Source organism: Lepidothrix coronata, unplaced genomic scaffold (assembly GCF_001604755.1).
Source record: "Lepidothrix coronata isolate B3197 unplaced genomic scaffold, Lepidothrix_coronata-1.0 Scaffold20, whole genome shotgun sequence".
Taxonomy (NCBI): domain Eukaryota; kingdom Metazoa; phylum Chordata; class Aves; order Passeriformes; family Pipridae; genus Lepidothrix; species Lepidothrix coronata.
This window is the reverse complement of record NW_016690200.1, coordinates 3,098,911-3,116,795: the sequence shown is the minus strand read 5'-3', so window position 1 is coordinate 3,116,795 and position 17,885 is coordinate 3,098,911.

The window sequence follows — 17,885 nt, the reverse complement described above, 5'->3', positions numbered from 1 at the left end:
CCACCAGCTTGCTGCTGCATGAGGGACAAATTCTTCTCTGGACTGCACATGCACAACTTTGGCTGGTTTCTGAAACACAGACATCTAATCTCACTGTGGCTTATTGACTTTAATGGAGTTTATTCTTTTAATTTTTACAATTGTGTAAGTGAGAGCAGAATTTGGCCAGGAGCCACAGTAGCACTGCATTGGCAAACTGAGTGAGTGAAATGTGCAGAAGCAAACCCATCTCAGGGCAGGTTCAAGTTTTGCGATACCCAAACCCTCATTTGGGAGTCCAGGATTCTCGTTTTCCAGAAACGAGAAGGGAGCCACCCCTCCCCAGCTCAGACTCAGTGTGCAGGGCCACATGTAGAAATGAAGAGTCTGGGGCCTTATTCCCAATTCCCGTTCCTGTTTTCATACCAGCCGTGTCTCCATCCTCTGTTGTGCCTGTGGAGTCGATAAGATACGCTCATTGTCAAGTGCTTCTTGACAAGACCCATGCTTGTTCTACCCAGGATGATAAAAACCAAACAAGAGGGAATGGGCAAAGCTGTTGTTCCTGTGCTGAAGGCCAGGGTGTGACCGCTGGCTCGTGGTGACTTGTTCCAACTCCAGCAGTGCAGGCAGCAGTTTGGGCTCTCAGAAGAGAAGTAGCTGTGGTCCGTGGGAAGAAAAGATTTTCCCCTGGTGCCATCCTCCTAAATTTCCCCCTTTAAACACAGACCAAAGAGGATTAAAGAGGTGATAAACTATGAAGTTTTGCTTGTAGCTGTAGTAGGAAGGATGTTATGTATGTATGCATGAGCAAGTGAGAGGAAGGTGAGGACCTGACCACGCACATAATGTTTTAGTGATTTCTGTTGCTATTTATGTATTAATTCCATTGCCACTGCAACCTCAGTAGCACTGTCTCTCCTCTTTCCTTGTTGCTGGCAGTGGCCTCTGCCAGATGCTGTGGAGTGAGGCAAGAAAGCGGATGTGTGGATTATGATCCCTCCCCACTATACCTTACTGCAGGACCTTTTCGATTTCTTACGCTTCAAAGCCTGGCATAAGCCCCGAATGTGACCTTTAAAATGCATTCAAAAGATGTTTAATCATCAACTGTAACTCTGCTTAGTCTTGTTATCTGTATAAATGCACAGTAATATCATATACTGCTATCATTTTGTGTATATATTTAATTATCTCTTGCTTTATATTTGGTCTGATGAATTTTAATCCAGCAGATGCTGTTAGCTGATCAGTGTTTTTGGCTTGGACGTGGTCTCCCTCTCTTCCTGCAAATACAATGTGTTTATACTCATTGAACATATTGTAATCCATGGATCCACGTACAACATGGATGTGCTTTTTGTGCTTTTTGGGCACACAGCACATGGACAACAAGGGGAGGCACCTGTAAGAGTGGGCTTTGGCTGCCCTCTGGGCTATGTTTAACTGGTAGCCTTGCACTTGGAAGAGATTTCCTTTATTTGGCAGTCTTTGCTCTTTCGTCCTGTTCCAATTTGTTTTCAACACAGCCTGAATGTAATTGAATGGCTTCTTTTATTTTGATGTAAAAAAATGTCTAGTTTACATGCCTCCTGAGGATTAGGCAGTGAATTAAAAGCAAGTGGTTTTAGAGAATCACAAATAATGCTTTAACCTCCCTCCCCACTGAAACCAATGAATGACTCTCTAAATAAACAGATTTTCTTTTGTATATGTTGGGCTGGATAAGACAAGAGTCTTTCCCCCAGCTGGCCCCCTCCAGCCCACGGCTGGACCCCAGTGGCATGTGAAAGTTATGGTGTGTTTACCCATAGCAGAGTTCATCCTCCCTGGTCAGGAGGAGCTGCTGAATTACTTCACACATGGGTGCCCTACTCATCTGGGGCGGTTTTATCTTAAGTTTCATAAAGAGTTTAGAACAGGAGTGTTCCTCCCTGGCTCTTTGACTATTTTTAGTTAATCTCTGCGACTTCCCTACAGCTCTGTTCCCCTTAATGCAGCTTATACTAATAGGCAGAGACAGTCACTGGGGACGTTAATGACTTGTCTGTTGAGGTCTGTCACTTGCTGGCGACTTACACAGTCAGGTTGTTGTTTTTCTCCCTGGAGTACTTCAAGGTTCTTTATCTGAGCCTCTCTCTCTTGTCTCATTGGGATTGCAGCGGAGATTTTAGTTGCAGGTGCACTTCAGGAAACACGGAGGTTTCTGCATAATTTGATAGAGTGTTTCTTTACTTCCCCGTGCGTGCTTTGTAGAGCCACTTGTTGGAGCAGATTTAAAAAAAACTTCCTCCTCTGGTATCCAAGGTCTCTGTTAGGAGAGAACCAAGCATGTCTTCTATCGTGAGGGTTTCAATCGAAGTGGATTATATGATGGGTAACGAAAATACTGTGAGGAGGAGAGGTGCTGACAGTTTGGATGATACGAGTCTTGTAGCTCCTGTGTTATTGCAGTTCTCTCAAAGGGTCTGTCAACAATGCTCAGACTTTTGGATGATTTCCCTTCAATCAGGTTTTCCTTTTACATTAACCATCACACTGTGCTGTTTGGGAGAGCATTTTAGGAGGAGTTGGGATGCTGTAACTCAGTCGCCCTTAAACCTGCTGGATTTTCTGAATGGATAATGCTGATTTTGGGTTTGTGTGTTGTTTGTTTGTTTGTTTTCTGACAAAGAAGTCAGAGGTGCCTGTTAGAGAAGTTTCATCCATGTTAGGAGGAACTCAGGCACCAGGAAGATGCTGCACAAAATTGTCATGAGTGAGCAGGTTACTACCTACAGTCTCTGTTTCTGGTCTCCGTTGCCACAGCAACTTATGGTCCTGCTGCCCACTTAACACTGTTTAATTTGATTGCAAAGACCAGGCCTTCAAGGAGAGACTTCAAGCTACGCTTATGTGTCAAAATTGGGAGACCGTTGCTAAATTTCCCCTACTATCCCAGTCAGCAAGGAGATGCTCTGCCCGTGGTCTATAACTATGCTGTATTTTACTACTCCATAAACTTACAGCAAAGCCAGAGCTCTGCTCCCTGGCTCTGATACCCAGGTGAAGTGGCTCCAGTTATGGTTTAGGTGTTCTGTGTATTCTGTGTAGCCTGTTCAATTTGTCTCTGGATGTATCAGTACAAACTGTGTAGCTAATTTCTCTTATATCAGGCCCATTTCACTTCTCTGCCTGGAAAGACAGTAAAAAAAAAAAACACATTGAATTCTGATGCAGAATTGATAAAAATGAAGTACAGAGCTTACAGATGCCTTATACTGCATTTGGCAGCTAGAAATCCAGAAAATGTAGAATAATAAGCCCACTCTAAATGGTCTTTCTTCTTGGGTAAGTGGATTAAATAGCAATAACGGTTTCAAATCTGCCTGACCTTTAGGGAAGTTTGAATATGAATCCAGGACTGCCTTTGAATTAGACAGTAGAGGTTTTTTGTTGGTTCTAAATGTGAATCTAGATCTAAACCTTGGGACTTCACTTCTGTATCTGACCGTGATGGTTACTAAAAGAGGTGAAATAATGTAATAATAGAAGAAATAACTGTGTGAGAAACCCAGAGTGCTGTACTTATAGGGCCATAGAGGTGAAAAGGGGATGTTGGTATGACATTTGTTGCAGGAACCTTGAGGAGAGCAGGATGCTCTGCTGGTGTGTAGGGACCTCACCTCTCAGGTGTCACCTCTTCTCCACGTGAGTGTTTGCTTGCAGTAACAATGCTCTGATCGCAGGGGGGATGTGGAGTTGGGAGAAGCAGATGCTGGCATTGGCAGGTGTAGCTCTCAGGTGCAGAGGGAGCTGGTTTAATATCTGAGAAGAATGAGGGGCACAGGGCTAGACATCATAGGTGTCCAGGTGAGTTCCTGCTGGATGCAGGGCGGGAGCAGATAGTCTGTGCTGGTCATGGGGACATGGGGGAGCATGGGAGAGATGTTCTGCAGGATAAATACAGGTTGCTATGTATTCAGGGAAATACGGGGAAACTGAAGTCCAGGATCTCCATGGTAGCACTTACTTCCAATGACATGGGAGAGTCTGGAAAGGGGGGGGCAAGGATCTGCTCACAGCTCAGTGCATATTCAGAAAGTCCAGGAGGGCTGCAAAACTGGAGTGAGGAAGACAAATGAGGCTGCCTGCAAGAGCAGTTGAGTGGCATGCACACTCTTAGCTGCTGGAGTGAAGACAAAACATACAAATGCTCTTACCCCAGTAATGGAAGCCTGAAAAAATAGGGGAGGCAGAGGGCTTGGTGACAACTGACAGCCATGGCATGACAGTGTCATGATTTAACCCCAGCCAGCAGCCAAGCCCCACACAGCTGCTTGCTCACTCCCCCACCAGTGAGAGAATTGGAAGGGTAAAAGCTGGAAAAATCATGGATTGAGATAAAGACAATTTAATAGGAAAGCAAAAACAGTGCACACAAGCAAAGCAAAACTATGAATTAATTCACTCCTTCCCATGGGCAAGCAGGTGTTCAGCCATCTCCATGACAGCAGGGCCCCATCATGTGTAATAGATACTTGGGATCAATTCAAATGTCCCCCCCTTCCTTCTTCTTCCCCCCAACTTTATATACTGAGCATGATTTCTTATGGTCTGGAATATCCCTTTGGTCAGCTGGGGTCACCTGTCCTGGCTGTGTCTCTTCCCTAGCTCCCATACACCCCCAGCCCCCTTACCAGAGTGGCAGTATGAAAAGCAGAAAAGGCCTTGGCTCTGCTCAGCAATACTAGAAACTTCTTTGTATTATCAACCCTGTATTCAGCACAAATCTGAAATGTGGCCCCATACCAGCCACTGTGAAAAAAATTAACTCTGCCCCAGCCAAAACCAGCACAGGTACTTTGGGGACCTGGAGTTTAAGCAGATAATTAGAGGGATGCAGTGTTGCCAGGCTACAAGATTTATAGGAGCACTGGAGTAGGATGTATAGGAGGAGGAGTGACAGTGCAAGTGAAGCATAATACAAAATGCAGCAGTGTGGAAGTGTTATGGGAAAAGAGAAGTGCTGTAGTATCCTTGTGGGTGGAAATTCCAACTCTAATAATAAGTGTAGTACTAGGATTGTACTACTGGCACACCCCCTTCCCTCCCCCCGCAGGAAATACTAAGTGAGATTAAAGAAGCTGAAAATTTAGGACAGGTATTAATAGCAGGAGATTTCAACTACCCATGCATAGATTGGGTCAGTGCCTCATCAGGATGAGATGTAGCGAGAAAGTTTTCAGAGGAGGAAGTACATGGTTGCTTCCTAGAACAATTAATCCTGAATCCTGCAGGAAAGGATGCTATTTTAGATTTCGCCTGAAGTGGTGCCAGGACCTTGTCCAAGAGGCTTTGGTGGGAGAGCTCAGTGGCAGCAAGTATGATACAATTAGTTTTAACATTGCGACAGGAAAAAACAGGGGACATATTTGTATGTGGACAGTTGGTTCCAAGAGAGAGATAAGGTAAATTTGAGCTCAAAAATGCAAGAAACCTGCATGCAGCCTGGAGGCTGTTAATAACGGTGTATTAGAAGCTAAGATAAAATGTGTGCTGCAATTTCGAAAGAAAACAGTTGTCCCTCGAATTGCCTGCAGACTCAGTAGGAAAATTAAACAGCTTATCATGGCAGGTGGCTGGCATCTGAGAAATGGAAGTCTTGTTCAGATGAAGAGAATGGGAAAGGCTGTAAAATTTGGCAGGCCAAGTGTAAACAGAAAATTGGGTTTGCCGATGAGGCCAAGCTCCTTTGGATAGTCACATACCACAGTGATGGTGAGGAACTCCAGACAGACCTCATAAAAATGACTGAGTGCCAAAAAGGGGGTATATGAGCTTCAGTGTAGATAAATGTAAGGTAATCCATCAAGGGGAAATGAAACCATGCTTTCATGATGCTGAACTCCAGAGCTGGGAGTTACATCCTGGGGTAGGGATCTTGGAGTCATGGCTGGCAGTCATTTGGGATCACCTGCTCCCTGCACAGTGACATTCAAAGAAGCAAACACCCTGCATGTGGTCAGGGAGGGTGCTGAGAACAAGGTTTAGGGTGTTGTATTGCCACTACAGGAGGGCTTGGTGTAGTACTTGTGCCAGGGCAATGATGTGTGCAGTTCAAGACAGAGGTAGGGAAGGTCCAGAGCAGATAAAATGACTGAAAGGAAGGAGCAGCTCCTTATGAGAAGAGACTTCCTGAGCACGGTCTTCAACCATAAAGCTGAAGGATAGGGCAGGTGAGGGGTGTGTTGAAACCAGCAGGTGGCTGAATTAGTATACAATGATATTAATCCAACTGGAAAGAGAGTATCCAGCTGAAAGGAAGAAAGAAGATAAAGTAATCCAGGTAAAAGAAAGTATTTTTTGTACTTGGCGGGTAGGGAGATTCTGGGTATCAGCAGCTTCAGAAGGGAATTAGACTAATTCATTGGCAACGGGTCTATGGTACTAGGAGTACAGGGATATTCCTAGTAATGTCTCTTAAATAAAAAAAGTGAGGGTATGGAAGAGTAGAAGAGATGGATGGTAGAGATGAGGCTCACCTGCTATCCCTGAAGATAAGGGATTTAATTTGCAACGATCTCATGCAAATTAAAACATTGCTGTTCTTATTTCCCTAAAGGAAAGAAAGGAAATGAGGATGGAGTTGGTTGGAGAAAGTCTGTGAAAAGAGCCCTATTTATCAATACAAGAAGGACAGACCATCTTAGCATAGTGTGGAAGTAAATGCCCCAGGTTATGTGGAGATAGTGTGTGAAATGGGTAGAGTGAGAAAGAGGTTCATGGGGTGGAAGACTCAGAATCCTGGTGTGGAACTGACTGAGGGACAGCAAGAGGTGTGTATTATGGGGTAATTCTACTGCATTTGCAGAAGCCGGTATGGTGTGAATTTAGGACCATTCACTTCCACACCAGACTATGGTGCAGATATGTGGTATATGTGGGGCACTAGCTGATTCCTTAATAAATCAGATTTTTGGTACCGGGTGTTCTAGATGCTCCTAAAACAAATTATTTTAATGCTTAGTAAAATCTGAAAAGCAAACATATGAATCCTTCCTAATGCTGAAGCCATTAGAAGCCTGCCCACCCCCAAAACTAATTTTAATACAGATAGGAAAGCAATTTCCTGATGAGAAAGCTCTTAATAGAGCGTGTTAATAGCAAGGAGAGGATTGTGGGCTCTGGTGCAGCTTAACAGCCATGCTGGGAAGCAAAAGGAGACCAGTGCTATGAAGGATTGCCCTCAGTGGCTGGGGTGGGGATGGCATTTCAAGATGACCAAGACCAAGCAATGGAAGAGATCTCTTTGGTTTGCTGTTTAGATGGTGGATGGCCTCAGTGGTTTCCTGTCCTGTAGAGCAGGAGAAGATCAGCACTCCTGGACACCACTCACATTGCTGGTGTAATTCTGGGATCAGCTTGGACGTCCTTGGCCAACCACTGCAAGAGAGAAAGAAGTGTGGTTATGGTGCATTGTGATCTATGTTACAGTGTTCTGAAATGTGTTTCCAGGCAAGAGGCATCTCATTTCCCACTTGTCTGTCCCTGGGTTTAATCAGAGAACTTGGAGTCCACCAGGCCAAGCAGCAGGGGTGGAAAGCCTCCAGGAAACTCAGCGTTTTCCCTTGGCTTCTCCTGTTGTTTTTACTTTCCTTCTCTTGGTTTGCAGTCATTTTCACTGGCAACCCTCACTCCCTGCGAGGGCTGAAGTGCTGAGTTTGGGGATAACCTTAGAATCTGTAGGAGTCCAAATTTGGTGTTCCCATCTCCACTGAGGGGGTGGGAGGCCTCCTAACTCCCTGTAACCTGCGTGGTGTGGCTGACCTCGAACTCCAGGTCTGTAATATCTGGCTGCCTATAGACCTTTGTCTGTCTGTTTTTCTGTGGAAGCCCTCCTGTAAGAGTCAGCTTGCTTAAAATAAACTGATGAGTCACACAACCATGGAATTTCTTTCTGCTTTACCTTATAATCAGGTTGTTGCATAAGCAGACTCCACCGCTTTCCTGGGTGAGGGTCTGGTTTGCTCTGGCATCTCTTCTTCTCTCGTGGGGTCCTTCATTTTTTTTTTTGGCTTTTCTGAGCTACCCTGAGAAGTGCAGACAAAAATACAGCTCCCATGGGGGCAGAGGGGATTCCCTGTCTGCTGCTGGTGGCTCCTACGTGGACCCATCCTCTCTACACACCACAGAGCAACGATACTCTGTTATGGTTTGACCCATGTAGCCTCTGTGAGTCAGTCTGGGAGCTGTGCATGGATGAACCCTGTGCTGGGTGCCTCTCATCCCACCACAGAAATCACACGAGGGTCCTGCTCCTCAGGATGCGTCACGGTGTCTCTATTTTGGGAAACAGTCGTACGAACGAGAGTCTGAAGACTGCAGCATGCAGTGAATCTAGCATATGTGTTTGGCTGTGGTAGGGAGATGGGGGCTGGTTTGCTTTTCATCATGGGGATGATGTCCTCTGCTCATCCGTGGAGCTGTTCCCATGCAAAGCCCCCACCCTGTCTGCAGAGGCCATCCCACCCTGGCTCTGCAGAGAGCTGTAGACTCTGCCTCAAAAGCAGGAGTGCGGCAAACAGTGTAACCCCTCTTCTTCTAACCATGTCCCAACCATGGAGAAGGATTGTCACCCTCCAGAAAGCAATGTGTCACAGTATCTATTTATATAGAATCTTCCATTGTGGATGCTTCTTACTCATCTAACATCGCTTCTGGAGGCAGTTCTGTCATTACATTTCAGGCCCAAGTTTTGGCTGACTTGGAAGCTGGTAATGGCTACACCATGAATTAATTTGGACACACCGAGAAAAGGTCTCATGGGACTGAACATTTTACCCAAGCTGGAAGGACCAACATGAATCTATAGGACTTATACTTTGAAATCCTGTGGGGAATACAACAAATCTCATTTTCTTTATGCCTCAGTGCCCAGACTGTAAAATGAAATGCTACCTTTGCCCAGGTGCAATGGGCAGGGATGGGGGGTATGGGAGGTAAGGGACTGTTAAAATAATTGGCAGCTTCTTAAGACTGTAGAGGAACTGCATGTAGTGACACAGAATTGTAAATGGGATCATAGGATCTGAAATTATATCTGATGCCTACACTTATATACAAGACTCACTTTGTCTGGCAGGAATTGTCCTGCTTATCACTAGGTTGTGGCAAGGGCAGTTTAATTAGTCAAATAATAATGGCCCAAACTTGGTTTCCCCAAGACAGAAGAGGTTGGTGGCAGCCAGTGTAGCACTCCCTTTCCCGGTGGAGTTCAGCAGATTGATACTAAACCAGAAGCTTAAAATGTGCTTTCAGTAGAGAAAATGTTAGGAATCTTGGAAGAAAATGATTTTCTGCCCTTTTTGGAAAAAGAAATTCAGCTGTGCTGTTCTGTGCAACACAAGTTGTGCTGTACCAAGCCTGAGCTTTGCTCAGCAGAGCTGGGGCTGGTGCCCCCCAGGTCCTGGAGTTTGTGATGGGAGATGGGCACACAGAAAAGTCTCCATCACTCAGTATTATTAGGTGTTGCTGACTGTTGCCCTTGCTGAATCACAAAGACACATCTGCAGTCCTTCACCTGAACAGTGGTTGATAAGCTTAGGTCTCTGAGGATGGATGTATTTCATTAGTGAAAAGGTAGTAGTATTTCCAGTGGTGGGAGGATCTCCAGGGACCCCTCTACCAGTTCATATGAGGTTGGTTTTAACTCCCTCTCCAACTTGGCCTTGGCTCTCACAGATGAGATTTCTTTGCTGAACCTATTAAAAGCCAGATTAAGATCTCTTGTAGAGGTCATTTAGCAGTGAGAGAACTCTGAGGAATACTTGTTTTCATCTCAATCCTCAAAACAATCTTGGGAATGTATTTGCAGTCAGTTTCTGAACTTAACCCTCTCATCCCCAGGAAAAATAGCGTGTGTGCTGCCCTTGTGCCTGGGATGGGGTGAGCTCGACCCCAGTGCTGACTTTCCAATCTGTATTGATTTTCTGGAGCACAGAGAAGGGTTTGTGTTGTGTGTGGGGGGTTATGCCACGATGACTAAATGGGTGTGTAGTTACATAAATTGGCATCAGCCTGTGTGTTACATGTACAGCACAGGGATGACTCAGAGGCAGGAGCTGTGCTGTCAGGGATTGACAGCCCGGGGCAAAGTTGGCAGATTGGTGTGGTGGGTCTCCTTGGGTGTCTCCCTCATCTGCCGTGGGTGCTGGGGGTGCTTTGATTTCTTCTAGATCGAGGCACTGGGGAGCAGTGAGGTTCAGTACTGAGCCTCTGGGGATGCAAACAAATCAACCAGTGAGTCAGCATTAGGTGGAAATCCAATATTTTATGTGCAGGCTGTTGAAATGCAAAAGAGCTGGTAGGAAAATGAGCCCTATCTCTCTAAAGGTGAGATTATGTTCAGATGTAATGATAAAGGATGGACTAGAAGTGGAACTCAGCTGTGAGCTCTGTTGAGCTTAGGAACCAGCCCAAAAGCCTGGAGTAAAATACTTTTTGGACCACTGAGAAAGATTTTGCTGGTAAGACTCCTCCCTATCAAGAAAAAAAAAGAAAAAAGAAAAACAGAAGAGAATGTTTTAACTGGGACTCAGCTCATTCTGTATGGCAATCCTCAATATTCAGATTCATGCCTCCAAAACGGCAAGATCTAAAAAAAAAAAAATAAAATATTAATTTTTAAAATTGAGATTAACTTTTTAGGTTATGGAACTTAGATTTCAATGCTTTATTGTTTGTTTTTTTTTCCAGTGGGGGTCAGAAGCTTATTTGAAAAAAAAAAAAAAGAAAAGCAGCATTCCATCTCACTTTCCCCTGTCCCATTCAGAAAGGTTTGCTGGATGGCTCGCTCCAGGAGCCAGGGCATTTGGAAAAGGACCAGGAATCACAGGAGTGGGCAGTGCTGGCGCTGCCTCAAATCCCCTGCTAATAAACACTCCGACTGAAGCCAGACGGTAAAAGTGCATTTTTATAACATTTTATGTGGATTAATGATTTCAATAAACATTTTTCTCATTTGTATACATTCAGGGCAGCATTTGCACGAAGTCTAAGAAAACTCAGCGAGCTTTCTCTGGCTTTCTTGGTGCTGCACTCAAAGGCTGACTTTGTCTGATTTGTCTCAATTTCTTCTCGTGTTTGCCATTTGTATGAGCCACGAGACTGCAGTAAGGCAGCGGTTGCTGATCCCTGAGGGGTCTGGTTTTCCCTTGATGTATCTGTAATTTCTTTCATCATAATAAGAGTCATTTGTACATACAGAGGGGATTAGTTAATGACCTGCAATGCACAGTCTGTGGGACCACGGCTCTCTAGTGATGACCACTGTGTGATGTGCTGTGGTGATTTCTGGAGTGATTTAGAGACGTGTCTTCGTTAAGGTTCAGTGTGTGGTAAAATAAGTATCACTGCCCTCTTTCCAGATGGGAAAACTGATTGTTGCCTGTTTGGTGGGTAAATAGTGTGAGCTGCTGCTAAGTAAGTGATTTATTGTATGTACGGTCAGGGGGCTGTGGTTCAACAAGTCGTCTGTCCTCAGCCGTGCTCTTGGAGGGGCCGTGGGTGTCCTCTTGCCCAGGGAAATCAGCTTAGCCTGGGAGCAGAGGTGATTAAGGTGACACAGTTGAGGTTATGTGCTCACACATTTCCCATGACTTTGCTTGTGAGGGTGTTTGTAACAAGTGTTTCTAGGCCTCCAATGCTGGATTTGGGAATGGGGTTGGTGGTTTGCTCAGGTCCGTGAGGTTGGGGCTCAGGCCCCTGCACACGCCCAGGCTTTCCCAAGGCTGTCAGAAATGGTAGGAGCAGTTACGGAGGGAGAGCAAGGCAGCATGAAGGCTTTGCTAAGCACTCAGTTTGTCAAGGAGTTTTCCTGGTTGTTTGCAGTGTTTGTGCTGGTATTTATACCCGTGACCACCATGTTGTGTGCTCTAGTTACCCATCAGCCCAACGGGAAGCCCTCATCCCAGGACTCACTCCGAGGGTAGTAGGTAGTGTCTGGGAATGACTCATACAGCTGCTGTATAGCACATCTACTCCTGGCCAGATGTAAAATTAAACACATGCTTTTAGTGTTATCTTGACCTAGACTAATGTTGCTATTTTGGGGTTTTATGTCAGAGGCACAAAAAACCTGGAAATCACTGATGGAAAAGACCTGTGAGATCATCCCTTCCACCCACAGGATTGTTCCCTGCAAAATATTCTCCATCATTTTGTCCAAAGCAATCAAAATTCACTCAAGTGAGAGGGATCCTAATATTTCCCCAGGGGGACTCTTACATCTTCCAGTGTGCAGTGGAGGACTCATTCATCCCCAATCTACAGTCCAAAGTTAATTTTACTTAGTTTAAACCTGCCTGTCCAAGTTCAGATCCCCAAGACTGTTCCTGCTATTCCTGCTGTTCATACCCAACACGGCACAAGAGTGAGGTGAACACAGGATGCTCAGTCACCTGCAATGGGATGAGTTTGCAACCAACCTTCAAATAATTGCCCAGGGGCTCTCCAGCTGGACCTCTGCCATGAGGGTGGTGTAGGATAGCAAGCCTCATATCACAGGGCTGCATCTTCTCCATCCCTCTGAAGCACAAACCTTCCACAGGGCATTTCCTATTTCATTGAAATGTCTTGCTTGCTGCTTCATGGGATGTACAGACCCAGGCTGATAGCCCACCTGATTTTCCTATGAGAGAAAAAGGCAAAATTCCCACTAAATGGGAGCAGGCTGCAGCAAGTGGATGGTGGCTACGTGATGGACAAGAGCTGGATTAGACCAGAGTGTCTATGTGCTCGGGCTCCTGGGCAGGGATGCTGGGAACACCAACCCTTCCATCAAACCTTAGGTCTGAGATGTTGAAGGCTGTTAACAACCTTTGCTAATGAATACTGTAACGTCATCAGGATGTCTATTTTTAATACAAAATGCCATTGCAAAAAGGAAAAAAAGAAGGTCCCCACATAGCAGATTTTAGAGATAAGTTGGAAAAGAAAATAATCCTGTCTGCAGGGCAGGGACTGTGTGTGCCAACTCCCTGCTTCGGCCCCATCTTGCCCCATCTCACCCTCACATCCCCTGGGAGTGGAAATGGAAACCTCTGCACTGAGCTCTGGCAGTACAAGTGGATACCAGGGAAAGTTTTTGCAAGTACGTAGCAGAAGCCAGCTCTTGCTCCACTGCAGCAGTTAAACACATCAGTGCTCTGAGCCTGTACAGCCCTCCTGGCACTGACTGAATAGGTATTTGTGGGGTGGGGTTTTCTTTGCACAGGGGTCATTTTCTTCCTGGGCTTCTGAGCACTCATCAGTGAAACATGAAATTGCCTGACCCCGGAGCTCGTCCCTGGGTTGGTGAGATCCATAAGCTTGCAGAGAGCAATATTTTCCTTCTTTTATACACGGAGGAGTCTTCAGACTGCAATCACTCAGCAGACAGCAATTTTCAGCTGTCTCTCCTTTATGTTTTCAGTGGGATTTGAACATCTTTGGGAAGTGTAAATTTACAGCCAAGGATCACGAAATGATGCCTCACTCTGTGATCTTCCCTGAGCAGGCCTTATGTAGAGACCACAGTTGCCACCTCTGAGGAGCCACAGTGGATAAACAGTTGTTCTGCAGGACCCATCCAAGGTGCCTGGGATGGCTCCAGGCTACACTCAAGGGATATGGGAGATTGTTCAGTGCCATAGCCCGTATGCAGTCCAAGGGGATATTTTGCCCGATTGCAGATCCCAGGTAAACTGAGATCTCAGAGCTTTGCAGAGTTGGTGCAACCCCTCTCAAACCTTAGAGGATGCTGATGCGCCAGCGCTAGGAGGGGGGAAAAGGTCCTCATGTCCATGGAGGACTCTCATTCATTTTGAGCTTGTGCTAGGGGACAGAGGTGTAGAGCGAAAAATGTCTTTCAGAAACCTCCCTTGTGCTCCTCCTGTGCTTTTAGTATTCTTACTGTTACCTATTTGTCCTGCCTCCAATCCCCAGGATTTAGCTCTACCTTCCTCCCATCCAGCTGCCTCGTACTAGCACTATTCCCCCATTGCAGTCCCATTAATCTTCTCATATTCATCTGACCTCCTGATATCTCATTTATTTTTCTCTGTTTGCATTTATTTGCTCTGCATATTCCTCAGGCCAGAAGCTGTCTCTATAAAGCATATAGTGAATGTCCAGTAGAATTTCAGTGGGTAGCTTTTTCAGAGTCCACAAAAAATGACAATTCCAACCCCATAGGCTGCTTTTACAGGTTGCTCCCCATGTGACTGAAGCCAACCTTTAAAAATAAAATTAACTTCTGTAACAAAATGATATAAACATCAGCTCTCATCAGAGTATGGCTCTGTAATAACTGGAAAATATGGGAAAAATATGCAAAAATTCTGTTCTCCGTATTAAGCACAAGCGCTTGAAGCACACTGGGTTATTTGTCATCATTACCAGGCTCTACAGTGCCTGCATCCATTTCTTACCACCCACAAAAGCTGCTTTCAAAGTAACCAGACTGAGTCATTAGTGTCCTTAGCTACAAATTTTGCTCTTTGAGCTTCAAGCTGCTTCTTTGCGTAGTGCATTTGTGCCGATTCACTGAAGCGTGGATCAGTTGTTTTATCGACTCATCCACGGGACAAAGGACTGAATCAAAGGGAGCCTGGGGTTGGGATATCGAACCTTTTGTCTCTGGAATCATTACAGGGTGCCCTGGGCTGGCAGGGGACCTCAGCCACCCCAAGCTGATGGCCTTTGTGCAGCGATTTGGAGGTCATGACTGCGCTCGGAGCAGTCGGATGTCCGTCCTCCAAAAAACTCACAGGAAGTCCATATGGAAGATGCCTTACTGCTGTCAGCCACACAGCAGGCCAGCACGGGACCTTGTCTCTGTGGGAAAAATGGAGCTGGTTGTCTCTCCTGTGCCCTGTGGACAGGCTCACTGCCTGTAGTACAGTGCAGGCTATCTTTTGTGGTAGCATCATAAATTCTGAACCAATTATTCTTGCTTCACTCATGCAAAATTCAGAGAAATTGACTGTCAGAGCGAAGCCCTTCCTCATTTCCTACATTGCATTAATTTCCACCTAACAGTGGAATCACAAAATCTCCTAAGTTTTATTACAAAACTCCTAAACAAGAGGCTGAACCCTTGCTTTAAGTGGAAGCCTCAGTACTGCCTCAACTATGAAGCTGCTCTCCACTTCTGCAATCACCCATTTACAGTGAAGAGTAGAATATGATACAGTGGACTCACAGACACATGGCTGCTAATTACTGGCAGTGCAGTAGACTGAGCTGATAGTTTTCTCTGGTTTTGGAAGTGCTCTACAACAGTGCAAACCAGGCAGAGGAAATGGTCAGCCACAGTGAAAAGGGAGCACTTGTGAACCAGTGGCCTATACAGATGATTAATAACAATAACACACCAATTCCAGTTGGCAGAAGAGGCTCTTCAGCATCAGTACGTAAGTGCCAAGGGCTGAGCAGCAGGAGTTTTGCTTGTTGTGTGGGTACAAAAATCAAGAAGTTGTTCTGTGGCTCCAGTGTGTGAAAGAGGCAGAAGGCTTATCAGAACAAACTCCATCTTCTTTCTTTAAACACGTATTTCTTTAAATGATCCAGCCAAAACTGCATCATTTAAAGGGGATATATATATTATTAAGTTTGAAGGCATGGATTGAGTGTTAGAAGATTTGAGGTTTGTTGCTATTTCTCACAATGATTCCTCGCATTCCCGTGTCCAAAAAGTATGGCTGTTCATCATCTCTCTTTCCATGCCAATAAAATGGGGATCACAACATCACTTATCTCATAGCAGTATTATGAGCTTGAATGAATTAATATCTCTGAGGCACTCTGATGGAAAGTGCAAAGTCTTTTCATAAGAGCTCACGATTCCAGCTAGAAAACAGTTTTGTGTTGTGAATGCTGAGGTTAGAAAGGTGTGAAGCCAATTTAGCTTCCAAGTTCTGTGAGCCTTGATACAGCACCAGGCAATCTGTGAATTCAGGTCTCCTTGAAGCTGAGTGGTTAATCAGGATCAGACTCTTCCATGCACTCACTTGAACCTGTCGGACTATGCGCATAATAATACAATGCTGCTCAAAAATCATGGTAGACACAGGTTCTGTGAATGATTTTTTTATCCTAGACATATTGAAAGACAAAAATAATTCTCCAGCCTTTATGAACAGGAAATCTTTTTCTGGGAGAACCTTTTACTTGCTGATTGGAAGCTTTTTACCCTACAAAAAAATAGCAATCTCGCCAGGAGTTGTGGAGTTCAACACAGTGTTAGCACTGCAACAAAAGCTCTTTTGCTGTTTGAAAGTTGGAGTTCTTCACTGGGCCCACGTGTTTTTGATGACTAATTTCCCACTCTTATCTAAGAGTTACTTAATCTAAGAGTTCCCAGTGGGATAAATGGAACAGGAATGAGGGCAACAGTTTCCAGCTGTCAAGGTGAAAAGAAAGAAAATACCCACATATTGCACTAGGCAGGCTCTTAAAAAACATTCTGGCTTTGCCAGGAAAGATAAGGGTCTCTCTGTATCTGCAAAGTTTCCATGAAAGGTACTGTAAGTGCTGCAGAAGTTGGAGAAATGGTCATACACACCATGTTTTGGGAATGGTCTCCAGCCTGTGGCACTGCTGCTTCACTGACTATACTGCTCAGTCTTAGTGACACAGACGTAGCCTACCAGCCTCGATTCCCTCTGAGAAATAGGAGTAAGAGCATATCCCTGTATGCTTTGGGATGCTTTGGAGCTGGGCTGGTGGCAGTCATGAAGATGTGCACAGCACCAGTGAGGTTATGTGACTGTGGATACTCAGGGGTCTAAGGCAACAAGTGTGTTTCTGGATATTGGTCTTTTCCCCTAAATCCACTGCTTCCCCCTTGGGAAGAGTAGGGAACCAAGTATAAATGCGATCTATTTGTGCAAATAACTTGGATTCCCACCCTGCTCTGAGGGGTGTGAAGCTGCAAAAGGGGATATTACTCTCCTGGATGGGAGAGTTTCGTGTTAGCTCTGGCCCTACTGCGGTGGCCTGGGAACCTGCAGAGACTTGGGATGGGATTGATCTGCCCAAGCATGGGTAAATGCCTATGTGAAAACTACTCATCTTGAGTTGCCTTTGGAGAAGATCAGAGGCGGCAGGTCCTGCATGGGTGGGATTTTCCACCCTAACAAGGGGCAGTTAGGATGGGTCAAATAGGTGCTGAATAGATGTTGAATACACTGTGAACCTGTGAGGGTGAGGTAGGACATGGCTTTGCACACAGTAGATGAATCTTGCAGCTGCCATTGGGTCAAGAGCTCAGTAGTTGTCCTTAAAACTACTGCTCCACTACCACGTAATCTCATTGCACACTCAGTCTTCTCTTGATGGGTATAGATGAGTTGCCCCCAATTCTGTTGCCAACTAATGAGTTGCTGAAAGCCCACTCCAGCTGAATCCTTGGGGATTCCTGAATTAACTTTTAAATTAAGCAGAGGAATAGGGTCTGATATCCTGCCTCTCATTGATCAAGTTAGATGCTGTCTTTGTTTCACTCCTGACTAAAATGGATTGGGGATTGTCAAACTTGTGTTTCTGGAGTGAGGCACGTTTATGACCAAAGTTTGTGTGGGAATGTAGGGCTGAATGTGGATTTTTCCATAAAAAGTTGAAAATTTTAGCTCAAGAACCACAAAGTGTGGCAGCCTCACTTAAATCTGTAAAGATCCAGCATTGGCTACAAGACTGCTTGGTGTTACACCACATGTCTGGATGTACTTTTATAGAACATCTCACGCTGAAAATTTAATTAATCAGAGAACAGTTATCACATTACCAGCCTGACTGAATTATTTTTTTTGTGAAAAAATGTGTGTTTGAAAGTCTAAACGCTCCTGTTACAATGATTAATTATCTGCAGAAAATTGAAAGCACGC